Source organism: Pristiophorus japonicus, chromosome 12, assembly GCF_044704955.1.
Source record: "Pristiophorus japonicus isolate sPriJap1 chromosome 12, sPriJap1.hap1, whole genome shotgun sequence".
In the NCBI taxonomy this organism is placed as follows: Eukaryota; Metazoa; Chordata; class Chondrichthyes; family Pristiophoridae; genus Pristiophorus; species Pristiophorus japonicus.
In genome coordinates this window covers 163,836,743-163,863,841 of record NC_091988.1, presented here as the reverse complement: position 1 = coordinate 163,863,841, position 27,099 = coordinate 163,836,743, and positions in this window count along the sequence as shown.

The following is a 27,099-nucleotide window of genomic DNA, read 5'->3' as shown; positions in this document are numbered from 1 at the left end:
ATTCTATTTACCACTCTGCCTGGATGTTTCATAAGTTGGATACTTGGTCATAACAGTGCAGTAATGACAATGGAAATATTTCCTCCTAACTTATATCACAGTTATCAGTGAAACTTTGAAAATGTGTTTTCAGGGGCCCTCTTGCTGCATTGTGCAACATGGTATTGAGCCAAATGGGCAGTGCTGAGTTAATTAAGGTGGATTTGAAAAGCAGCTGTGGTCTTGCTCCCAATACCTGTGTCTGCTAGAAAGTGCCCACATATGGATGTTAGTTGAAGAGAGGATTGGGCTCTGTTAAATAGCTCTCTGACACTCACTGTCTGCACAGCCATGAAGAATGGCCACTTGTGTGAGGTACTGGAAGGCTATTAGCACGCATGGAACTGCACCCCAGCCTCATTCATGGCCTTCAGGAGAGGATAGGAGATCATTGCTGGGTGGGGGTGGGGAAGGGGTGGTGAGGGGGTAGAGAACAAAACAGAATTAATAAAATAACTATGGGCTATATTTTCCTTTTGGTTGCAAGGCTGTTTAACTTCAATGGAGCAGGATTTCCAGGGCATGGTGATTTGAATACATTTAGTGAGCTCCCATGTGTGAGGGAAGGGAATTGGCTGCATGGTATGGTGATCTCGAAACGAGAGGAAATGTAAAAAAAATGTAAATTAACAGTTTTATTTCAATTTTAATTTTCAATCACACTGTAGTCAGTTGCATCAAGCAAGGTGGCCTTTTATTTTTAAATCTCCTGCCGCCGCCTAGCAACCTTGAATAAGCAGAATGTATGGTGTTCCTAGCCCCCAGAGTTGTTGAGGTGTAAATGATGGAAATAATGTCAATAAATATTCCCATCATAAAGCAACCACCCATTTTTGGACAGATGTACTATACACTCGAAGGGAGTCAAGGGTTATCGGGAGCGGGCAGGGAAGTGGAGTTGAGGCCAAGATCAAATCAGCCATGATCTTATTGAATGGTGGAGCAGACTCCAGGGGCCTGCTCCACCATTCCTTATCTTCTTATGTCACTTCTGCTGGGAAATCACATAGGTGCTGTTGGGAGTCAGGGACCCAGTGAAGTGACTCTCTGCCCGGTTTTCTTCTGCCCCTGCCCCATATCTGCCCAAAATTTGGAGAAATGGGGGAGGAAACCTAGAAATTCCGCTTTCTCCTTCCCGCAGGCGTTCGACTAGATTTGAGAGAAAAAATAAGCACCTCCTGAAGCTGCTGTCCCCGCTCGATTTTCCGATTCACAGGCCTTCCCTTGCTGCGCATTGCAGCATGTGCACGTTGGGACGTGCGCAGGCCTGGTGCTGGAGTCACATGGCTCTGGGCAGCCAATCGGATATAGTATATTCTCATTCATAGTAATAGGAGTTTCATAAGTCCGAAGCTCCTATTACTATGAATGAGAAACCGCCCCAAACACTCAAAACACTAATAAAAAATAGAAAATATACACTACATATTTAAGATTCATTTAAATTAAAGTTATTAATGTCTTATAAAAAAAATATTTTCCAAATTTTTAAAAAACTTTTTAAAATTATGCCTTAAAATAAACTTACCATTGTGGGGAGGGTTTTTAACAATAAAATATGTTTTCCTAACTTTATTTTTATATGTTTTTGTGCCTGGCTATGTGCCTGCTTTTTCAGGCGCAAGATTTTTGAGGACATTTGTATGCGTAAATATCGCAAATTTGCACGTACAAATGTCCTTGCTCCTGATATGCACGAGATCTGTCAAGCCAGCAACTTGACAGATCGGAAAAGCCGGTTTTCAGTACATGTGCAATGCGCGCTGAAAACCGGCTTTTCCAATGCCTTCCTGGGTCCGTAGAAACTTCATACGAGCCCAGGACATCGGAATTTCAGGCTCATCACTACTATAATACTTTGTGCATCTATTTTCGTCTGAATAAAAAGTGGAAAGTTTGATTCAATTTAAAATCTGAACAAACGCAGGTCAGAGCATGACTTTGTAGGACCTTCCATTTGTACATTTAATGAATTTGACTAAGGTTAGCAATTTATGACAGTCCTATCATCCTTTGTAATTGGTGTAATTATTTTCCCAGAAAACTATTTATTACCCAATGATCCATTCTATGAGGTGTTTCACAATAATGTTAGAAAGGAGATCACCAGACCTTGCTAGGAAAAAGCAGCAAGGCGTTTCAGCTGTTAAATAAAGATTGTTATTTTTGCATCAGGAAACAATTTATTTAACATCTTTAAATGTTACATAGTGAATTCTACCGAGCACAGTGTAGAACGTGTTAATTATTGAAGCTTGTCACTGTGAATCAAGCCCAGAAACAGAAGGGGGGAATTTTCATGCAGTGAGCTGCACTGTTAATAGGCCAATAAAAACATGGGCCCATATTTTCCGGTACCGACAGATGAGTACATGGTGCATATGCGTCTGTAAGTGCCGCACAAGTTACAGCTTTTTGCGCGCAAAGCACATGCATGAAAACCTGGAACTTGCGATCTGTCAAGAATCTTCTTGACAGATCATAGCCATCCCCGGGAAAAGGGCCTCTGTGAGCGGAGAATTGGGTTATTGGTCCAACTTCTACCCAGCGAATGCCTGTGAAATTCTTATGCCTGGTAAAAATAAGTGTAAGGCCTGCTTTACAAGTTCAAATGAATATAAAAATAATTTTTTTGAAATTATTTAAATATTTAAACACATGTAAAATAAATTAAGGTTACTTTTAGTCCCTTTAAAACATTTAAATTTATTTTTCAAAAAATTTCATTTTTTTTAATTGTTTAATTAAATTGTATTTTAATTAATTTTAAATATTTAACTTTTTTTTACTTATTTGGTATGTAAGTGTGTTTTTTATGTGATCCCCATTCATGCTTATAGGGACGACAGAATCCCCGTAAGCATGAATGGGGATCCCCCTTCTTTCATTGGTTGGGCTGGCCCACATGATCCCAGGGATGCTTGCAAATTGCCTGTGCCCCTGGATACGTGGGCCGCTACACATGTCTACACATAGAGGACCAGGTCTCCCTGGATCACGAGGCTGAAGGTAGGCATGGATTTTATTTGCGGATCGAAGACATTTCCCAGTAAGAAGCCTCCAACCGCAAATTCTGGCCCATGATTTGTGTTTTTTCTGTATCAGCTTATTTGCATACCATTGGAGTAGTGAACAGCATAAGTCCTGTGTAAAACAGGTGTAAGCCGCTGGAGTACAGCCTTTAAAAGGACAGTTCAGCCTGCGCAGTTCATTAGTAGACTTAAGGACATCGGGTAAAGAAGGAGCAGTACTTGGCTCACTCACTTGACTCTCAGATAACTTCACTGCCTGGCTCATCAATCTTTTTATCATGCGGTGTGAGCTGTAACTTTGGTAGAGGTTTAGCTGAAAACCCATTTAAACAGGCTTTTTGGCGATCACCAAAGTTACAGTGATGGAGCAGGAGAATGTCTACATAAGGTAACTGGGGTGTAATTGGGATTACGGAGACATGGCTCCAGGGTGACCAAGGCTGGGAACTGAACATCCAAGGGTTTTCCATATTCAGGGAAGATAGACTGAAAGGAAAAGGAGGTGGGGTAGCATTGCTGGTTAAAGAGGAGATTAACACAATAGTAAGAAAGGACATTAGCATGGATGAGATGGAAACTGTATGGGTAGAGCTGTGGAACAACAAAGGGCAGAAAACACTAGTGGGAGTTATGTACAGTAGTAGTGAGGTTGGGGATGGCATCAAACAGGAAATTAGGGATGCGTGCAATAAAGGTACAGCAGTTTAATCTACATATACATTGGGCTAACCAAACTGGTAGCAATACGGAGGAAGATTTCCTGGAGTGTATAAGGGATGGTTTTCTCGACCAATATGTCGAGGAACCAACTCGAGAGCTGGCCACCCTAGACTGGGTGTTGTGGAATGAGAGAGGATTCATTAGCAATCTTGTTGTGCGAGGCCCCTTGGGGAAGAGTGACCATAATATGGTAGAATTCTTCATTAAGATGAGAGTGACACAGTTAATTCAGAGACTAGAGTCCTGAACTTAAAGAAAGGTAACTTTGATGGTATGAGACATGAATTGGCTAGGATAGACTGGCGAATGATACTTAAAGGGTTGATGGTGGATAGGCAATGGCAGACATTTAAAGATCACATAGATGAACTTCAACAATTGTACATCCCTGTCTGACGTAACAATAAAACAGGGAAGGTGGCTCAACCGTGGCTTACAAGGAAGATTAGGGATAGTGTTAAATCCAAGGAAGAGGCATATAAAGTGGCCCAAAAAAGCAGCAAACCTGAGGACTGGGAGAAATTTAGAATTCAGCAGAGGAGGACTAAGCGTTTAATTAGGAGCGGGAAAATAGAATATGAAAGGAAGCTTGCAGGGAACATAAAAACTGACTGCAAAAGCTTCTACAGATATGTGAAGAGAAAAACATTAGTGAAGATGAATGTGGGTCCCTTACAGTCAGAATCAGGCGCATTTATAATGGGGAACAAAGAAATGGCAGACCAATTGAACAAATACTTTGGTTCTGTCTTCACTAAGGAAGACACAAATAACCTTCCGGAAATACTCGGGGACCGGGGGTCTAGCGAGAAGGAGGAACTAAAGGAAATCCTTATTAGTCAGCAAATTGTGTTCGGAAAATTGGTGGATTGAAGGCTGATATATCCCTAGGGACTGATAGTCTGCATGCCAGAGTACTTAAGGAAGTGGCTCTCGAAATAGTGGATGCATTGGTGATCATTTTCCAACATTCTATACACTCTGGATCAGTTCCTATAGACTGGAGGATGGCTAATGTAACCCCACTTTTTAAAAAAGGAGAGAGAAAACAGGGAATTATAGACCGGTCAGCCTGACATCGGTGGTGGGAAAAATGTTGGAATCAATTATTAAAGATGTAATAGCAGCGCATTTGGAAAGCAGTGACAGGATCAGTCCAAGTCAGCATGAATTTATGAAAGGGAAATCATGCTTGACAAATCTTCTTGAATTTTTTGAGGATGTACCTAGTAGAGTGGACAAGGGGGAGCCAGACGATGTGGTATATTTAGACTTTCAAAAGGCTTTTGACAAGGTCCCACGAGATTAGTGTGCAAAATTAAAGCACATGGTATTGGGGGTAATGTACTGACGTGGATAGAGAACTGGTTGGCAGACAGAAAGCAAAGAGTAGGAATAAATGGATTCTATTCAGAATGGCAGGCAGTGACTAGTGAGGTACTGTAGGGTTCAGTGCTGGGACCGCAGCTATTTACAATATACATTAATGATTTAGACAAAGGAATTGAATGTAATATCTCCAAGTTTGCAGGTGACACTTAGCTGGGTGGCAGTGTGAGCTGTGAGGAGGATGCTAAGAGGCTGCAGGGTGACTTTCACAGGTTAGGTGAGTGGGCAAATACATGGCAGGTGCAGTATAATTTTGATAAATGTGACGTTATACACTTTGCTGGTAAAAACAGGAAGGCAGATTATTAGCTGAATGGTGACAGATTAGTAAAAGGGGAGGTGCACCAAGAACTGGGTGTCATCATACATCAGTCATTGAAAGTTGGCATACAGGTACAGCTGGCGGTGAAGAAGGCAAATGGCATGTTGACCTTCATAGCGAGAGGATTTGAGTATAGGAGCAGGGATGTCTTACTACAGTTGTACAGGGCCTTGGTGAGGTCACACCTTGAATATTGTGTACAGTTTTGGTCTCCTAATCTGAGGAAGGACATTCTTGCTATTGAGGGAGTGCAGCAAAGGCTCACCAGACTGATTCCCGGGATGACAGGACTGACATATGAAGAAAGACTGGATCGAATAGGCTTATATTCAATGGAGTTTAGAAGAATGAGAGGAGATCTCATAGAAACATTTAAAATTCTGATGGGATTGGACAGGTTATGTCATGTATGTAACCTCTATGTAACAACACTGCAATACTGTATATACTTAAGCAATGACACCTTGACCACAGGGGGTGAACATGTGGGAGACATTCCTTACCTGGTCATCCAGGTATATAAAGGGAGGTCCCACGCAGGGTCATCACTTCTTGGTCCTATGAATAAAGGATCAGGTCATAGAGTGACCTTGTCCATAGAATGCGCCTCGTGTGGATTTTGTGCCATTGAGCAAGGACATTACATTGGCGACGAAAAATGGGAATCAACGACCCACCGGTAGCACAGAGGAACGGTACTGTGTTGGTGAGGACTGGGACGATTTCGTTGAGAGGCTCCAGCAAAGCTTTGTCATGAAAGAATGGCTGGGAGATGCAGCGGCCGAGAAGCGAAGGGCTCATCTTTTGACCAGCTGCGGACCTAAGACGTACGCGCTCATGAAGGACCTCCTCGCACCCGAAAAGCCGGCGGACAAAACGTTTGAAGAGCTCAGCAAACCAATCGGTGAGCACCTCAAACCGGCGCGCAGCAAACACATGGCCTGACACAGATTCTATACCCATCGACATCGTGAAGGACAGAGCAAACCAGACTTCATTGCGGACCTCCGGCGTTTGGCCAGCCTCTGTAACTTCACAGATGCCTGCAGGGAGGAGATGTTAAGGGATTTCTTTATTGAGGGCATCGGTCATGTGGGGATTTTCCGAAAGTTAATTGAGACCAATGACTTGACTTTGGAAGTGGCAGCGTTGATGGCTCAGACTTTCATGGCGGGGGAGGAGAAAACCAAAATAATATACGCGCGCAATTCTGCCTCCAACGCAGTGGGGGATCAGGGAGTCAATATCATAAATGTGACTCAGAGCCTTGCAGGCAGGCAAGGGCAGTTTGACACAACTCAGGCAACAATAGATCCCAGAGCAGGTTTTCAACAGAGACAATGGCAGGCTGAATGGACATTTACGCCATCACAGTGGACAATGCATTCTGGGATGGGGCCATTGACATCCACTAATAGGGTACTCAAGGGCATTCAAAGGGACAATCAGCGAGGAATGCTGGGTCATAGCTCCTTTGTTCACAACAATGGGAATCTCAGCTCATGCTGGAGGTGTGGGGGCAAACACTCTGCCAGGACTTGCAGGTTTCAACAATTTATCTGCAGAAATTGCAACCTCAGTGGCCATTTAGCTCGAATGTGCAGGAAGCCTGTAACCATACTGAGTTACGAGGTGGATGGACCAGAAGAGGGGTCTGTGATGCAGGATGACTCTTGGGGCAAATCACTGGATGCTGTAGTTCAGCGGGTTCACGTGGCAAACATTCACAGCTCATGTACCAAAACGGCACCAATGATGATGAAGGTTTTATTAAACGGCATCCCTGTACGCATGGAGCTGGACACTCATGAGCGTTCAACAATTCGAAAAGCTATGGCCACACAAAGCCAGTAGACCCAAACTAGAACGCATTGAGACACAACTACCAAAGAAATCATTCCAGTACTAGGCAGTGCAATGTTGGCGGTCACACACAATGGATCAGTGAACCGGCGGCCGCTCTGGATTGTCCCGGGCAATGGTCCCGCACTGTTGGGAAGGAGCTGGTTAGCTGAGATGAACTGGAAATGGGGGGATGTGCACGCAATATCATCTGTGGAGCGAAGCTCGTACTCACAAATCCTACAACAATTTGAGTCACTATTCCAACCTGGCGTCGGGACGTTCAAAGGTACCAAAGTAGTGATACGCATTACCCCGGACGTCAGACCAGTGCACCACAAAGCCAGAGCGGTGCCGTATGTGATGCGGGAGAAAATTGAGTGCGAATTGGACCGTTTGCTGAGAGAGGGCATCATCTCGCCCGTTGAATTCAGCGACTGGGCGAGCCCCATCGTCCCGTCCTAAAAGTGGATGGTTCTGTCAGGATCTGTGGCGATTACAAGGTCATTATCAATCGGGTGTCCCTACAAGACCAATACCCGCTCCCGAGAGCGGAGGATCTTTTCGCCACGCTGGCAGACGGCAAGTTGTTCACTAAGTTGGATCTCACTTCAGCCTACATAACCCAAGAACTGGCCGCCGAATCTAAAGTATTGACCACCATCACTACGCAAAAGGGACTGTTCGTTTACAACAGGTGCCCATTTGGCATTTGATCAGCGGCTGCGATTTTTCAAAGAAACATGGAAAGCCTACTTAAATCCATTCCTGGAACAATTGTATTTCAGGACGACATCCTCATCACGGGTCGAGACACCGAGGAACATCTCCACAACCTGGAGGAGGTGTTACGCCGACTGGACCAGGTAGGCCTGCGACTCAAGAAGTCCAAATGTGTGTTTCTGGCTCCTGAGGTTGAGTTCCTGGGCAGGAGGGTTTCTGCAGATGGGATTCAGCCCACCGAATCCAAAACAGAGGCGATTCGACGAGCGCCCAGGCCCGGCAACACAACGGAGTTGCGTTCATTTCTGGGACTCTTGAACTATTTCGAGAACTTTCTGCCGAACTTAAGCACGTTGTTGGAGCCACTTCATGTGCTCCTGCGTCAGGGTTATGATTGGTTTTGGGGGGGACTGTCAAGAACGGGCTTTCAATCAGGCGCGGAACCTACTTTGTTCAAATAAGTTGTTGACCCTGTACGACCCCTGTAAGAAATTTGTTCTGACATGTGATGCATCATCCTATGGGGTTGGGTGCATGTTGCAGCAGAGTAATGCCGAGGGCCAACTACAACCTGTGGTTTATGCTTCCAGGTTGCTCTCTCAAGCAGAACGGGGATATGGGATGGTTGAGAAGGAGGCACTCGCGTGTGTCTATGATGTAAAAAAATGCATTAGTAGCTCTTTGGCAGGAGGTTTGAATTAGAAATGGACCACAAGCCGTTAAAATCCCTGTTGTCAGACAGCAAGGCTGTCAATGCCAACACGTCAGCCAGCATACAGCGATGGGCTCTCATGCTGGCTGCTTATGACTACTCCATCCTGGCACCAAAAATTGCGCTAACGCGCTCAGCAGGCTTCCACTGGCCACCACCGAGGGGACAGCGGAACAAAGCGCTGAGATGGTCATGGCCATTGATGCCTTTGACAGCGCAGACTCCCCCATCACAGCCCACCAGATCAAAATCTGGACAAACAGAAATCCCCTCCTATCTCTGATTAAGAAATGTGTCCTGACTGGGGATTGGACACCCACACACGGAGCATGCCCTGAGGAGGTCAGACCGTTTCACAGGAGGATGGATGAGCTCTCCATCCAAGCTGACTGCCTACTATGTGGCAGACAGGTATTTGTCCTCAATCACACCGTGGGATCCAAATGGCTTGAGGGTACTGTAATGGACAAAGGGGCCAAGTTTCAGCCTGAGCTGCTCCTGTTTTTTTGGAGCAACTGGTTTAGAATGGAGTTTCTTAGAAATTGCAATTCTTGGCATTTAGTTTGCTCCAGTTCTAGTCAGTGAGAACAGTTTCACTTTGGAACAGAATTTTTTTTCAAAAAGGGGTGTGTCCGGCCACTTACTCCTGTTTTGAAAGTTTAGGCAGTGAAAACTTACTCCAAACTAACTTAGAATGGAGTAAGTGAAGATTTTTGTATGCTCAGAAAAACCATGCCTATACTTTACAAATCAGGCGTAGGTTACAAATTAGGCGTAGGGAATGAGGGGGGGGGGGGGGTGAAGGGAGGTAATTAAATTCTACAATCATTCAACAGTCATACTTATACAAATAAAGATCCAACCTGAATAAAAATTTATAAAGAAAGCAAAGATTGAATATTCCATGTTCCTACCTGTGTGAAGCAGCAGCAGCCTTCGAGCTGCAGTGCTTTTTTTTTCAGGCAGGCCTTCCTTCCATCAGTGGCTGGACGGCAGCTGAAGAAACATCAAGCAGCTTTCGAGCTGCGAAGGGGACTGAGATCATTCGGCCATGCGATAGGGGCGGCGTCAGTGGCTGGACGGTATCTGAAGAAAGAGCAAGCAGCTTTCGAGCTGGGAAGGGGACTGAGGCCATTCGGCCAGGGACATGGAGAGGCAGACAGATCGACACTTTTAAACTTAAATTTGCAGAATGGGTGCTGTATTCTCAATACCACGTATTATGCAATGGTTCGCCATCAATTCACTGCATAGGAGAGAATTGATTAGAGCTCACCGTAACAGGAACGTCATAGCCCGCAGGTTGATGGGCAGGAGACCTTACCCACATCGACAATATCGAGCCAGGCGCTCATACCTGGACATGAGCGAGGCCGATTGTGTCAAAAGGCTGCATTTTCGCAGGGAAGTTGTCGCTGAGATCTGTGATATGCTGAGAGCAGATTTGCAGCCCAGAAGCAGAATGTTAACTGCCTTGTCTGTTGCAGTGAAGGTAACAACTGCACTTTCTTTCTATGCCTCGGGATCGTTTCAGGCTACAACTGGAGATGTGTGCACCATCTCTCAACGTGCAATACATGCCTGCATTTACCAGGTCACGGCTGCACTGTATGCGCGAAGGAATGACTTCATCAATTTCCCAATGACCGCACAAGCGATCTATGAGATAGCTGTGGGTTTCTTCAGGATTACCGGCTTCCCAAAGGTGCATTGATTGTACCCACATAGCCTTGCGAGCACCTGTGGAGGATTCTGAGCAGTACCGGAGTAGGAAAGGTTTCCACTCCATCAATGTTCAGCTCGTATGTGACGACAAGCAGCGCATCGTGTCAGTCGATGCGAGATACCCTGGCAGCACACATGATGCGTTCATCCTACGCGACAGCGTTCTATCTGACATGTTTGAGCAGCAGCCAGAAGGGCAGAGCTGGCTACTGGGAGACAAAGTGCACGGCCTGACCACCTGGCTCATGACGCCCCTACGCATGACACAGACAGAAGCTGACCATTAATACAACATGGCGCACATTGCGATGCGCAGCATCATTGAGAGGACCATTGGCATATTGAAACAGCGATTCCGATGCTTGGACCATTCTGGAGGATACTTGCTATACTCTCCTCAGATTGTCAGTCACTTCACTGTTGTGTGCTGCATGCTCCATAACCTAGCCATCATGAGGCAGCAGGAGCTGGTAGTGGAACCAGAATACCTACGTGAGGGTCCAGTGCATGATGATAGCATTACGGAACAGCAGGATGTGGATGATGACGACGATCAGGAAAGCATGCAAGTGCCTGATGCCGGAGCACGAGGTCGGAGAAGGGCCGTCCATCGTGCTCCTTTAACGATTGCTCGAGCCTTGCGCCAGCAGCTCATCCGTGAACGCTTCAACTACTGATGCCTGAAGGCTCTGCGACCACTGTTGCGTAAGGACATGTTTATTCTTTGCAGTTGTTCCTACGTTGTGTTGTGTTAATGGAACATGAAACAGTTTTAATGAAAAAATATTTTATTGAAAAGCTAACATCACTGTAATAAAATATTTGTTGTATCAAACTTTACTTTTTAATATGACTCTTGAAGATCACTTAAAGACTTTAAGATCACTTATAAACTTGTAAAGTTACAAAAAGTTACAAAACAATCTGAATGTGAAAAATCTTACACTCTTAAGATCACTTAAACTTCAAGATCACTTTTTAGGTGCAAAATTAAATAAGATCGAAAATGTGACAGCATTTACACTATAAGATCACTTAAAAACCCTAAGATCACTTATAAGTTGTAAAGTTACAAAACTTACAAAACAGTTTCAATTTGAAAAATTTTACACTCTCAAGAACACTTAAACTTCAGGATCACGTTTTAGGTGCAAAATTAAATAAGATAGAAAATGCGAGAGCATTTACATTATAAGATCACTTAAAAACCCTAAGATCACTTATAAGTTGGAAAGTTACAAAACTTTAAGAACAATTTCAATGTGAAAAACGCTACTAAAACTACATCAAGACCAAAAAACAAAAGCAGCAAAGAAAGACTGCAACCTTGTCTCATCCACATCTCAGTGAATGTTCACTCCACTTCTTCATGGGGATGTCATTTGATTCGCGGGGCTGTGTGCCCTTATTGCAGCAGCTACCTACCTCTATGACGGCCTGTGCCGCCAATTGCATGCCCTCCCTGACGGCCTGTGCCATCGATTGCACTCCCTCGGACATTGCCTCCCTAAGTTCCCGTGTCATTACTACTATTTCTCCCGCCAGGACCGTCACCTCTTCACCCACTGCACTGACGCCACCGATGAGTGATCGGGTAAGCTCATTGGTCTCCACACCCAATGCCACAACCTGAGCCACATCTGTTGCACGCTGCATCTCAGGAGAGCGTGTCTCCAATCTCCTCGTCTGCCTGGGTCTGCCTCGTGGCACCACTACACTGGGAAGCGCGGGCTGGGACGGTGGGACGCTCTGTGTTCCAGATGGCAGTACTAGAGAGAGCAGCACGGGCTGGGACGGTGGGACGTTCTGTGTTCCAGACGGCAGTACTAGAGAGAGAGGCTCGGGCTGGGATGGTGGGACGCTCTATGTTCCAGATAGCAGTACCAGAGAGCAAGGCATGGGCTGGGAAGGTTGGGCACTCGGTGTTCCAGACAACAGCACTCGAGTGCGAGCCGTGGGCTGGGATGGTGGGTGAATGGGTATAAACTGCTCCATGATATCACCAGCAGCACTGGGACCCGCAAAGTCGGAATCAAAACCATAGAAGGTGGAACCAGAACCTATGTGAGTGAGAGGCGCAGGCTCAGACGGTGGTGCACTGACTGTAAACTGCTGCATTACACCAGCAGCACCACTGAGATCCATAACATCGGAATCAAAACCATGGAAGGTGGAACCAGGACCTATGCTAGGGGTTGAAACTCTGATGCCCCTTGATGGGGGCTCACAAACATTAATTTGGAAGCTCTCCCCTGCAGACATTTCAGTCATCGCTGCCATCATCCAGTCTGAATCGTCCGCATCTGGTTGTACTGGTTCTTGTTCTGTATCTTCAGGATCCTCAGGGTTGGCAGCAGCAGCATTGTCATCATCATCATCATCATCATCATGTTCTGCAAAATACATCAGAACAGTCAAATGTTTAACAGCAAGGGAGAGGGCAGGATGGGTAGCATGAGTACTCTCACACATAGCAGGCTAGGCAGCAGGTTGATTTGAAGGGCCACGATGCATTTTCAGGACTTACCCTCTTCCTCGCGTGCGGGCCCAGCTTGTGCTGTACTGATTGCTTTTCTCCATGTACGACTCATCATAGCAGCTACCCTCTGTTCCAAGGGTGTCAGTGGATGCAGATTGGGCGTGCCTCCTCCTGTCCGAGTTGCTTCCCTTTTGTTGTGGGCCAATTTCTTCTGCAAAGAGTAAAATATAACTTTTTACAGAGTGCGTCTTTCTGCAGGTTGGGACATACAGATAGTCACGTTACAATTACAATTACATTAAAAATGGAAAATATTACTTACACTAACGACTTGACCAAGGTCGTGCCATTTCTTTTTACACTGTCTTCCACATCTCATGGTATGCACCACTGCGCAGTAATCTTTTGCAACTTGGTTCCAGCGTTTCTTCATTTCTTTTGGTGGCACTTTTATGCGACCTCTGTTGCTGGTATCTAGCTCCTGCCATCTCTAATCAATGACGTTGACTAATATCTCCACTTCCTCATGCAAGAAATTCTTTGTTCTTGGTGGACATTGTTCCATTGCAAAGTTGAATTGACACTCTTATTTTTCAAAACACACAGTCCTTAATTTGCATGCACCAATGCAGCACCTGTGCTGGAAGTTTAGCAGCGAAAAGCTGCACTCACTGATTTCAGCAGGTGATTTATTCAACAATGCTGCTAAAAGCACTCCTTCAGACACAAAAAAATCACTAAAATTAAATCACAAGACTTTCCAGGGGTCCACGAGACAAATCTTTACTTTTCCTCTAGTCCCATTAAAAATGGCCGAGTGCCAATATTTATGTGCCACTGCGCGTCCGCGCATGCGCAGGGTTGCCGGCACGACGTTGCCTTATTTAAATTAGCCCCCCCCCCACTACTTGTAGAATCGGCGTGAGTCTGTTGCTCCGCCCCCCGCTGTTCTGTGCACGCCGCGCCAAGCTGCTGAAGACCTCCAGGGAGCCGCAGAATATGCAAGTATTTTTTCGGCGCACTTTCCAGCGCGGAAAACGGGCGTCCAGGTCAGGGCTGCGCCATTCTAGGCGCGGCCCGAAACTTGGGCCCAAAGAGGGGAACAGGGTCATCGTGATTAAACTTAACAATGGGCAGATATGCCGTAAGCATCTGGACCAAGTAAAAAAAAGGTTCAGCATAGACATCGAGGAACCCGAGGAAGATCATTAGATGGTGCTCACACCACTGCCAGTGAATGAGCAACAAGAACATTCAGCAGCATGCACAGTCCCAACGGTCAGCCCGGACAGGCCAGAATCACCTCAAAGTGACAGACACTCAAGCCAAGGCTTAACAACCAGAGCCCCAACCGCGGCACTCCACGAGGGAGCGTAGACCACCTGAAAGACTTAACCTATGATCCCAATAAAACTTTGGGGAGGGGGAGGTGATATCATGTATGTAACCTCTATGTAACACCACTGCAATACTGTAAATACTTAAGCAATGCACACCTTGACCACAGGGGGTGAACTTGTGGGAGACACTCCTTACCTGGTCATCCAGGTATATAAAGGGAGGTCCCACGCAGGGTCATTACTTCGTGGTCCTGTGAATAAAGGTTCAGGTCATAGAGTGACCTTGCCCATAGAATGCGCCTCGTGTGGATTTTGTGCCATTGGGTAAGGACATTACAGGTTAGATGCCGGAAGACTGTTCCCGGATGTCTAAGGATAAGCAGTAAGCCATTTAGGACCAAGATGAGGAGAAACTTCTTCACTCAGAGAGTTGTGAGCATGTGGAATTCTCTACCACAGAAAGTTGTTGAGGCCAGTTCATTAGGTATATTCAAAAGGGAGTTAAATCTGGCCCTTATGGCTAAAGGGATCAAGGGGTATGGAGAGAAAGCAGGAATGGGGTACTGAAGTGCCATGATCATATTGAATGGTGGTGCAGGCTTGAAGGATCGAATGGCCTACTCCTGCACCTATTTTCTATGTTTCTATATTTCTAGGAGAACTGCTGGATGAAGAAGCCAAACAAGAAGCATGGCATAGGTTCTAGGAATAGAGAACAGAGAAGGTTGGTGACTCAGACCTCCAAGTCCAGCTCAAGAAAATTGAATGAAGACAGTTCGGATTCTTGGATGCCATCAAGCCTGCCTGGAATATAACTCATGCCACCTGAGGTGAGGTGGCACTAGCACTGAATGACAATGCCCTCACCAGTAAACTATAGAACATTGCCACAAAAAGGTAAACAATCTGCTCAGTGTGGCAAGGTAGCACACTAGACACTGCTCCTTTTCTTCCTGTCAATCCTGAGCACCAGTACTCTCTTCACTCTCTTAAACCAACACTTGCACAACTAACCCATCACATTGCACTATTGCTAAGACAGCAGTGATGATATTTGAGCACCATTTCTGTTATATATGTGGACTTGTATTTTGCTCTGTGCAGCCACCAGGGGGCTCATCCCCTGGAGTCCCAAGGGATCCTATAATCCCTTGTGAGCACAGGTATTTAAGGAGGCTTCACAGGTTGGAGAGGCACTCTGGAGACCTGCAATAAAAGACTAAGGTCGCACTTTACTTTGAGCTCACAGTGTTCAGTCTGACTCATTCTCCATACACAACAATTGGTGATGAGATACAGATAGCGAACCCAAAGATGCAGAGAACAGTGGGCATCCTGGAGAAATTTTTGGAGGGAGATGATTGGGAAACTTTTGTGGAGCGATTCAACCAATACTTCGTGGCCAATGAGCTAGATAGTGAAGAGAGCACTGCCAAATGAAGGGCGCTCCTCCTCACCGTCTGTGGGGCACCAACGTATGGCCTCATGAAGAATTTGCTCACTCCAGCGAAACCCACGGGGAAATCATACGATGATTTGTGTACACTGGTCTGAGAGCATTTGAACCCGAAGGCAAGTGTTCTGATTGCAAGGTACCGGTTCTACCCTATAAAAGGAAGTGGCGAGTTATGTCACCGAGCTAAGACGCCTTGCAGGACATTGCAAAGTTGAAGGACATTTGGAGCACATGCTCAGAGACTTTTTCGTACTTGACATTGGCCACGAAACCATACTTCGCAAACTTTTGACTGTAGAGACCCCAACCTTGAGTAAGGCCATAATGATAGCAAGGCGTTCATTGCCACCGGTGACAATACGAAGCAAATCTCTCAGCACACAAGTGCTGCTACAAGTACTGTGAATAAAGTGATGTTGTTTTTGAATCGTAACGTATAGGGCAGGTCACACATACCTGCAGCTGCACGTCCGCAGATGACTCAGAGTCCACCATCAAGGGTGATGAATTCAAGGCCATTAACACCTTATTGGCGCTGCGGGGGTGATCATCGTTTCCATTCATGCCGATTCAAAGAGTACGTTTGCAAGGGCTGTGGAACAATGGGACATCTCCAACGAGTGTGCAGGCAAGCTGCAAAGCCTGTTAAACCTGCAAACCACCATGTTGCAGAGCAGGACAGATCCACGGAGGATCACGACGAACCATAGCCTCGCATCGAGGAGGCAGAGGTACATGGGGTGCACACATTCACCACGAATTGTCTCCCGATAATGCTGAATGTTGAACTAAATGGACTCCCGGTGTCAATGGAGCTGGTCACGGGCGTGAGCAAGTCCATCATTGGCAAAAAGACTTTCGAAAGGTTGTGGTGCAACAAGGCCTCAAGGCCAGTTCGCACGAAACTAAGAACTTACATTAAGAACTGATTCCTGTAATCAGCAGTGCTACTGTAAAGGTCTCCTACGATGGAGCGGTGCACAAGCTACCACTCTGGGTGGTACCGGGTGATGGTCCCACGCTGCTCGGCAGGAGCTAGCTGGGAAAGATACGCTGGAACTGGGATGACGTCCGAGCGCTATCGCCCGCTAACGACACTTCGTGTGCCCAGGTCTTAAACAAATTTCCTTCGTTGTTTGAACCAGTCATCGGGAAATTCTAAGGAGCAAAAGTGCAGATCCACCTAATTCCTGGAGCGCTACCCATCCATCATAAGGCGAGAGCAGTACCGTACATGATGAGAGAAAGGGTAGAGATTGAGTTAAACCGGCTGCAAAGAGAGGGCATCATCTCACCGATCGAGTTCAGCGAGTGGGCCAGTCCTATTGTCACAGTCTTCAAGGGAGATGGTAGCATCAGAATCTGTGGCGATTACAAATGTAACTATCAATCGTTTTTCCCTGCAGGACCAATACCTACTACCAGAAGCCGATGATCTCTTTGCAACGCTGGCGGGAGGAAAGACGTTCACGAAGCTGAATCTGACTTCAGCCTACATAATGCAGGAACTGGAGGAATCATCGAAGGCCCTCACCTGCATCAACACGCAGAAAGGTCTTTTTGTTTATAACAGATGCCCGTTTGGAATCCGATCAGCGGCGGCGATATTCCAGAGAAACATGGAAAGTTTACTGAAGTCAGTCCCGCACACCGTGGTCTTCCAGTACGACATCTTGGTCACAGGTCAGAATACAGTCGAGCATCTGCAGAACCTGGAGGAGGTTCTTAGTCGACTCAACCGCGTGGGGCTCAGGTTAAAAAGCTCGAAGAGTGTTTTCCTGCCGCCTGAAGTGGAGTTCTTGGGAAGGAGGATTGCGGCGGACGGCATCAGGCCCACCAACGCGAAGACGGAGGCAATCGAGAACGCACCGAGGCCATAGAACGTGACGGAGCTGCGGTCGTTTCTGGGACTCTTGAACTACTTTGGTAACTTCTTACTGGGTCTCAACACACTGCTAGAACCACTACATGTCTTACTACAAAAAGGGGCCAAATGGGTTTGGGGCAAAACCCAAGAAAATGCCTTTGTAAAAGCGAGAAAATTGTTATGCTCAAACAAATTGTGTTGTATGATCCATGTAAACGTTTGGAACTAGCATGTGATCTGTCGTCATATGGCATCGGGTGTGTATTGCAACAAGCTAATGATTTTGGGAAACTGCAACCGATTGCCTATGCATCCAGGAGTCTGTCTAAGCCGAGAGAGCCTACAGCATGATTGAAAAAGAAGCGTTAGCGTGTGTCTATGGGGTAAAGAAAATGCATCAATACCTGTTTGAGCTAAAATTCAAATTGGAAACTGACCATGAGCCTCTTATATCCCTGTTTTCCGAGAGTAAAGGGATAAATACCAATGCATCGGCCCGCATCCAGTGATGGGCGCTCACGTTGTCGGCATACAACTACGCCATTCACCACAGGCCAGGCACAGAAAACTGCGCCGATGCTCTCAGTAGGCTGCCATTGTCCACCACGGGGGTGGAAATGGCGCAGCCCACAGATCTAGCCATGGTTATGGAAGCATTTGAGAGTGAGCAATCACCCGTCACTGCCCGGCACATCAAAACCTGGACAAGCCAGAACCCCTTATTATCTCTAGTCAAAAGCTGTGTGCTTCACAAGAGCTGGTCCAGTGTCCCAATGGAAATGCAAGAAGAGATAAAGCTGTTCCAGCGGTGCAAAGATGAAATGTCTATACAAGCAGACTGTCTTCTATGGGGCAATTGAGTAATGGTCCTCAAGAAGGGCAGAGACACCTTCATCAATGAACTCCACAGTACCCACCCAGGCATCGTGATGATGAAAGCGATAGCCAGATCCCACGTGTGGTGGCCCGGTATCAATGCAGACTTAGAGTCCTGCGTTCACAGATGTAATACATGCTCGCAGTTAAGCTATGTACCCAGGGAGGCGCCACTAAGTTTATGGTCTTGGCCCTCCAAACCGTGGTCTAGGGTACACGTCGACTATGCAGGCTCGTTCTTGGGTAAAATGTTCCTTGTGGTTGTAGACACGTACTCCAAGTGGATTGAATGTGAGATAATGTCAGCTAGCACGTCCACTGCCACTACTGAAAGCCTGCGGACCATGTTTGCCACTCATGGCTTACCCGATGTCCTGGTGAGCGACAACGGGCCATGTTTTACCAGTGCTGAGTTCAAAGAATTCATGACCCGTAACGGGATCAAACATGTCACATCTGCCCTGTTTAAACCAGCGTCCAATGGCCAGGCAGAGAGAGCAGTGCAAACCATCAAGCAAGGCTTGAAGAGGGTAACTGAAGGCTCACTGCAGACTCGCCTATCCCGAGTCCTGCTTAGCTACCGCACGAGACCTCACTCACTCTCTGGGATCCCACCTGCTGAACTGATCTACATGAACAGGTAGAGAGCAGGCGGCTTCAACAAAGTGCATACCATGATAGCATAAATGTGTCACGCGAGATTAAAGTCAATGATCCTGTATTTGTATTAAATTATAGACAAGGTCCCAAGTGGCTTCCCGGCACTGTCATGGCCAAAGAGGGGAGCAGGGTGTTTCGGGTCAAACTTTCAAATGGACTCATTCACCGGAAACACTTGGACCAAATCAAACTCAGATTCACGGACTATCCTGAGCAACCCACCTTGGACCCTACCTTTTTTGATCCCCCAACATACATACCAGTGACAACCTGCACCACGGTTTATCATGAAGCAGAGCCCATCATCCACAGCAAGCCTGCAGGGCCCAACACACCAGGCAGCCCAGCAAGGCCAGCTGCACAGCAGCCCAGCGACGGTCCAACAAATGATTCAACTACACCAGCTTTCACAGCGAGATGATCAACCAGGGCAAGAAAGGCCCCAGATCAACTCACATTGTAAATAGTTACACTATTGACTTTGGTGACGGAGTGTTGTTATATATGTGACTTGTATTTGCTCTGTGTAGCCACCAAGGGACTCATCCCCTGGAGTCCCAAGGGATCCCATAATCCCTTTGGAGCACAGATATTTAAGGAGGCTTCACAGGTTGGAGAGGCACTCTGGAGACCTGCAATAAAAGACTAAGGTCGCACTTTACTTTGAACTCATAGTGTTCAGTCTGACTCATTCTCCATACACAACAGTTTCTTTCTCAGAAAATAAAATACTGCGCATGCTGGAAATCAGAAATAAAAACTGATAATGTTGAAAGTACTGAGCATGTCACGCAGCATCTGTGGAGAGAGAAACAAAGTTAATGAGCACAATTTTCCGAGTGGGTCAGCAGGCGTGTCCGGTGGCAGGTTGGGTGAGAAAATGTTTGTTTTTGACAGTGGGTCAGGACCCCACTGTCAACCCGCCACCACATGCCTTTCCCAAATGTCAGGTCTGCCAGCGCTGAGCAGTCGCGACGCGTAGTAGTGAGGGTGGCAATTGAAATCATTAGTGGCTTGTTTACAAAACTTTTTTCCCAGATTTTTAATTTTAACAAGTCGCCCACCAGTTTCCCACTGTTCCTCGACCTCATCAGTGACTTGCCATTGTTTCAGCTGATGAGTTGACAGCTTCAAATGTAAAGTCAAAGCTCCCAGCTGAATCGGATATCTTCCCTTAACCACTACCCTCTCTAAAATGCATTTCCACGATAGATTCAGAATACTGCAAGTCGTTACACAAGTCTCCATGCAGCCTGACCTCATTACATCTCCCACCATTGACAAATCGTTTCTGTCATTTCTACTTCAGCTGCCATCAGCATCGATGCCCTTGCAATTATCTCACCTTAATCCTCAGAATTCCACCACAATCAGCCCCAACACCAGCAGCACCAGGCACACCAGCAGCACCAACAACAACACCAACCTTCTCGGCAATCAACTAATGCTGCAGCTGACCACATTGCTGCCCGGGAGGCCAGGGATGGCCTCACCAAAGCCAGATTTACTTCACTTAATTCTGTGCACCCTGGCTGCCACATGATGCGCCAGCTTAGCACCACCCCACACCAACACCATAAAGCATCCCTACAATTCCCAAGCCATTCCTTTCACACTCATCACAAATGCGGGGGGGTACCGTTATGTCTCACCATTCACTGCAACTCACTAAGCCACTTCCAAAGGTGCACAGAAATCTGTCCAAGAACGCAAAGTGTTGAAAATAAAGGTTCCAATGTTTGACAGTACATTAACAAAAACTTGACATGAACATTGGCCAAACCACACAACCTTGTGTGTTGTTAATTGGCATGATTGGACTGGGATGATGGTGAGTGTGAGGGGTGGCTAGTGAGATGGGGAAGTAATAATGTAAATAGAGAGGGATGGGTGGATGTGCAAGGTAAAGTGTGAGTAAGGATTGCAGGAGTAGGGTGGGAAACATAAGATCATAAGAAATTTGAGCATGTGTAGGCCATTTGGCCCCTTGAGCCTGCTCTGCCATTCAATGAGATCATAGCTGATCTTCTACCTCAACTCCACTTGCCTGCACTGTCCCCGTATTCCTTGATTCCCTTAATATCAAAAAATCTATTGATCTTTGTCTTGATTATGCTCAACGACTGAGCTTCCACAACCCTCTGGGTAGAGAATTCCAAAGAATCACCACCCTCTGAATGAAGACGTTTCTCCTCATTTCAGTCCTAAATGGCCGTCTCCTTATTCTGAGACTGTGACCCCTGGTTCTAGACTCGACAGCCAGGGGAAATATCCCCCCTGCATCTACCCTGTCAAGCCATGAATTTTGTATGTTTCAATAAGATCACATCTCGTTCTTCTTAATTCTAGAGAATAAAGGCCTAGTCTACTCAGTTTCTCCTCATAGGTAATCCTCCCAACCCAGGAATCCATCTGGTGAACCTTCGCTGCACTCCCTCTATGGCAAGTATATCCTAGATTAGAATGATGGGGATGAGATGAATGGTACAGCAGGAAAAGGTTGAGTGTGACTTTGCAGTAATGTTTCATGATCAACTGAGAGCATTGAAAGGTTTGTGCCACTGCAGCCTATATAATGTGCAACCAGGCTGCGTTGGTGTGGGGAGACCTCTTCCGCCATTTAGATGGAAAGAGAATCTCCCTGCGTGCTGTGACTCCCTCCATAAACATATGGAGGTAGTCATGGGAGAACCTGGGGGCAGTCATGCACCTCTGTGTTTGCAGTACCTCAATGCTGTAGAACACTGACAGCACAAATGTCAAAAAAAATTTGCGTGTGATCCCTTTAAGAAAACCCGCCTCTTTACCCTTACCCCAACCCGTTGCAGAAGCACAGCCGAGATCAACTAAATCAGCACAGACTGGAGGTTGAAACCGGGACTTATAGCTCCAAAGCATAGTGGGTGATGGTGGGAGGGAGGGGCAGCCTCTGCGTTTTAATAAGGGACTCATTATCTGTCCAGCTGTTGAAAATCTGTTGGGTCTGAAATTTGCATTCGAGCTTCTGTGGTACTGTATTGTGAGGTTGCAAGAAATGCAAACCTCAGATATGGTGTGAGGCTGCCATTATTCTGCCCTGTAAGCTGTAGTAAATAGGTCACCTGGCCCATAACCTTGTTTAATGTATTTATTTAAAGATCGTGCACTTAATCAACTTAGCTTATATTGTTGTTGTTTTTTTAACTAATTACTTGATCTAGTTTAAGTTATGGATGTGTTAAGTTTTAAAACCTAAAGCTCTGATTGGGTGCCCTTTAAGGAAACACCCCCAGAGATTGTTTTCTAAATGCATCATACAAAATGCAAGACGAGGAACCCAAAAAGATTTTTTTTAATTATGTTCAAAACAACCAGCAGTGCCCAGCTTTAAGGGTGCAAAAATCTGAAGGGTTTGGAAGAGCACTGAAAGGTGACTATTTTTGAGGGGTCAAAAATGCTGCCTGCAGTTGTTCCGGGCAAATCTTGGAAAATTACAGGCTGGGTAAATTGAAGTAATTTGTTTAGTGCTCAATGAGACTCTAACAAGGGCCTCTGATGGTCCAAAGCTCAGTCAGCTGTAACAAATCAAGGTGTCTGATGCAAGCACAGAGTAGTTGCTCAGCCATTTACACCGTTTATGTGCTGATTTCAGTGATGGACGGCTGGTGCCATTATAAATAACAAATGAAGCAAGTGCCCCCTTTTAAAGGGGCGCAACCATTAAACCGTAAATTAAACCGGTGAAAGGAAACTTAACAAATCAAATCAGAATTTTGTTTCCGGGGTGATAAAGCAGTCCAGTTCCCCTGGTGACCACAGATCACGGAAGGCCTTGTTGCATACATGCATCCAATTGCAAAATTACCTCTACTATCTTTTCATTTTGTTTCAAACTTAAGTACAATTATTTTGTTTTGCGCATCACATAATCTGTCTTATGTGTGCACAGTTCTAACCATTTAAATTTAATCAATGAAATAACAAATACATGTCATTACTCATTTATTCCAAAATAAATGTTTGTGATCTGTTGGCAGATTGATGTCTGTAAATTCTTTTACTTCTTTAAATATGTCTTTACATGTAGGAAAATCTTTAGTATGCCTGCATTTGATCATCTTCGAACAAAAGCAATCACCTATGTAAGGTTCTGAGTTACTGCTTTAATCTGGATGCTTATTTTGTTCATTTCTCCACACATGTTTTAACCAGATACAACTTGCCATTAGGGATTTACTGGTTTCCTATTGCACACAAACTGGGAATTTTACATACTTTAGGTATTAACACATCAGGCCAAATCTTGCTGGAGTGGGGCATCTCGTGGTGTGTGTTGTTAGTTACTTTTTCCTGCACCCTTCAGCTCAAATATAATCTGCAATGTAGCTTGCTGTAAATGTGAGCTGATAAAGGGCAACAGGGCATCTGGGACCTTGGTGAACAATGGGGCCAACAGTGTGTCTCCTTTACCAACAAGATTTAAGGATTGAGCAAGAAACAGGGGAACAGGGAGAAGGAAATAGGGTGAACTGGAGTCAAATAAAGTACAGAAAGCAAAATAAAGAGATGAAAAGATTGGATTAAAAGAAAAAAAAGAGACAGAAAGGAAAAGTAAGAAAAAAATGTAAATACTTTACATTTTAAATTTTAAAAATCTGTAAGAACAATTTACTACATGCAGGAATGAGAGTCAACAGTTTAAATTGTTCCCTTTCTGGGCCAGAGAGGTTGACTGGCATTGCATTAACAATTATCACGTCATTAAAAAGTTACATCTGCAGTTAAATATGAGCCTTAATTTTCTGGGGCAAATTTAATGGGTAATTAATGTGAAAATTCAGCAAGTTCCTAAAAATAATGGCAAGGTTGAGGGTAAGCTGCGAGGCAAACAGTGGAATGGCATAAATTGACCAGAAAATTATGAGATTATTTGTGCATTAATAATGGTGTGCGTTATTTTTCCAGCAAGTTTTGGCTCATTAGAAAGCGAAGCTATCACGATGGCCCAGCTGGGTAAGCTCGTTAAGACAGTGGGCATGAACACACAAACATGTGAAATGAATGTGAAGAACAGCCCATCCAATCCATTAGATGATGGAACCTTGTGCAATACCCACTCGAATCACAGGTAAGGCTAACGCCTAGAGAGACAGACAATTTCAGGATGAAGACTGGGAAAATCCTCTCCAACTTTGTGATGACAATCAAGATCTTCCAGGAGAACATGGCCACCCATGATGGACTTAACAAATCCCACCACTTCAATTTGTTCCAATGTTCTTAGGGACAGAAGACTATATAAGATTAGAAAATGCCATATCCTTCCAAAAGGGCAGTTTTTCAACCCCACTTTATTTCTCAATGCTCTCAATAGCCCATCTATCAAAAACATCCTCCACTTCCATGTACAACCTAGGTAAGCTAGTCGACATATTCACTATTCCCTTGGCGAAAAAAATATATCTTACCTGTGTCTAAACTTGAATTCAAGGTGAGGTGAGAGTGACTGCACTTAAAATCAAGGCACCATTCAATCCTGTGTGGTACCAAGGGGCCCTAGTAAAACTGAAGTAAATGGGAATCAGGGAGAAAACTCTTATGTGGCTGAACTCATACCTAGCACAAAGGAAGCCAGCTGTGAGGCCAATCATCTCAACCCCAGAACATCTCTGCAGGAGTTCCTCAGGGCAATGTTCTCGGCCCAACTGTCTTCTGCTGCTTCACCAATGACCTTCCCTCCATTATAAATTCAGAGATGGGACTGAGTCACTGATGATTGCACAGTGTTAAACTCTGTTTGTAATTCCTCAGATAATGAAGCTTACTTTAATCAGCTTTGTACTAAGTAACAACTGCAAGTGACTTTCTGCTGCTCCGCATGTCTCCAGTATGCTTGGCGTTAAAGCCCTAGGTCCCCTGTCTATGTGCAAACTGATAATTTGACCCTTATCAGGTAGATGTGGCCTCTGTACAATGGTGAAGGTGTCCACTGCAGCCAACTGCACGGATTCTGCATAGGATTGGCTCCTCTATCTAGCTATAGATGCTCTGCATTGAACATACTGACTATAACTTCTCTGCTATTTAAATTCATACCTCTCTGGCACAGATACGATGAGCCGAATGGACTCCTCTGTGCCATAAATTTCTATGATTCTATTCACACTTGAAATGGTATGGATGTCAAAACTCCTACTTCTCACACAACCAATCTAGTTCAATATTTTAGTCACACTTTGGTCAGGGGTACATCTACCATCCCACAATCCCATGATTATGCCCTTTATATTCTGGGTGTTCCTCACCAGATGTAATTGTACCAATGTCTGACTATATTAAGTAACATTTAAGCCTTCTGTTTGCCAATTTTTTGTCATGATTGCATGTCAGAATTGTGCCAAATTCCCTGCACCCAGCATTCGTGTACCTCATGGTTGCATTCATTCATCCTGTCTACACTCTGGACCTCTTTCAAATCATCAGTGTCCCATCTTATTACATTCAAAAACCTAATTTTCCTTGTATCATCCCTCTGTGATCTGACTTGTTGTGCTGGCACAGGATTGCAAAGTGGATGCTTATCTTGTGGCACAGCAAGTTACCATCTGGTCAGCATTTATCTTCGAAACCACTTGAATCAGTTTCCATAAGCTCATGAGACTGCATAATGATTGGCATTCTCAGCCATCTTAGAAACTTATATTTGTAGTCCAGTAACCAAAGGTGTAAAATCATCTGGAACAACCTCCAAAAGTTGGTCTCTGAGCATTTCTTCGCCCCACATTGCATTTTCTCTTTCTAAGCACAGTTTCCATGCATTCTGCATTTCTGGAGCTAACTCATTGTATACGCGATTAGCCACTTTACTTACCATTCTAAACTTATGCCTATAAACTTCTGAGGTGATATTATAGCAGTCAAGCGTTGCATTTTTCACTTTAAAATAGTTCATATAGAGTTCAGCATCTATTTGTGAGAACTGGCTTTCAAACAGGTGAAGTTTGGTCTCGAAACCATGTGCATGATCAGTGCTGTGCAGCCTGTTGCAGCTTCTTGTTGAGAATATTCCCAGGGGTCTGTGAAATCCACTAATAATGCAAGGTCCATCAGTCATGCTTCATTGTAGAGTTCCAGCAGGGTTCCATGAGGAGATGGATTTCATGATGCAACTCAAAGAATGGTCTGAGTATTGTTAGTAGTGTAGAAAAAATGACTGACCCAGCTTCGTACTTTTGTGCAACTAATGACGGCCAATATACCTCTCTTGCCCAGAAAGTGAACAATTAAAAGTGTGGAATCTCAATCCTTCAGGTTGTGAATTGTTGTTAGAAACTTAAAAATGTCAATTTTTTTTAACTTTTCCTATTCACTTTTTTCTCTTTCTCTCTCTATCCAATCTTCTTTTCCATCACTTTATTTCTCTTTCTGTACCTGATTTGACATTTAATTCACTTACTTTAATTCACCCTCCTTCTCAGTCCTTTCTCTGTTTATTTCTGAATCCTTTAATCTCATTGATTAAGGAGATACACTGTTGGTCCCATTATTCACCAAGATGTCCTGTTGCAGTCGCTACGGCGTTATCAGCTTGTACTTCAGGCAACTTACTGGGAAAAAAGTGTAAAACATAATGCACAAACAGGTCTAACCACAAGATGTCCCACTCCAGCAAAATCTGGGCCATTATATTATTTACAAGTTTGTACGTGTGACCAAGCAAGGAATGGACCAAAGCAAGACTGTATAAATACGCCTAACTGAAAGCAACAGAGAAAGCAATGTGGATGGAATTATTGAAGTTCTGAACCAACAGTTCTATGTGTGAGATTATTTTTAAAGCATCTAGTACACAATGGTTTCTTCCTTATATTTACTGACGATCTGAAGATTGGAAAAAAGGATTCCACTGCTGTATAGACCACAATATGGCAATGTAGA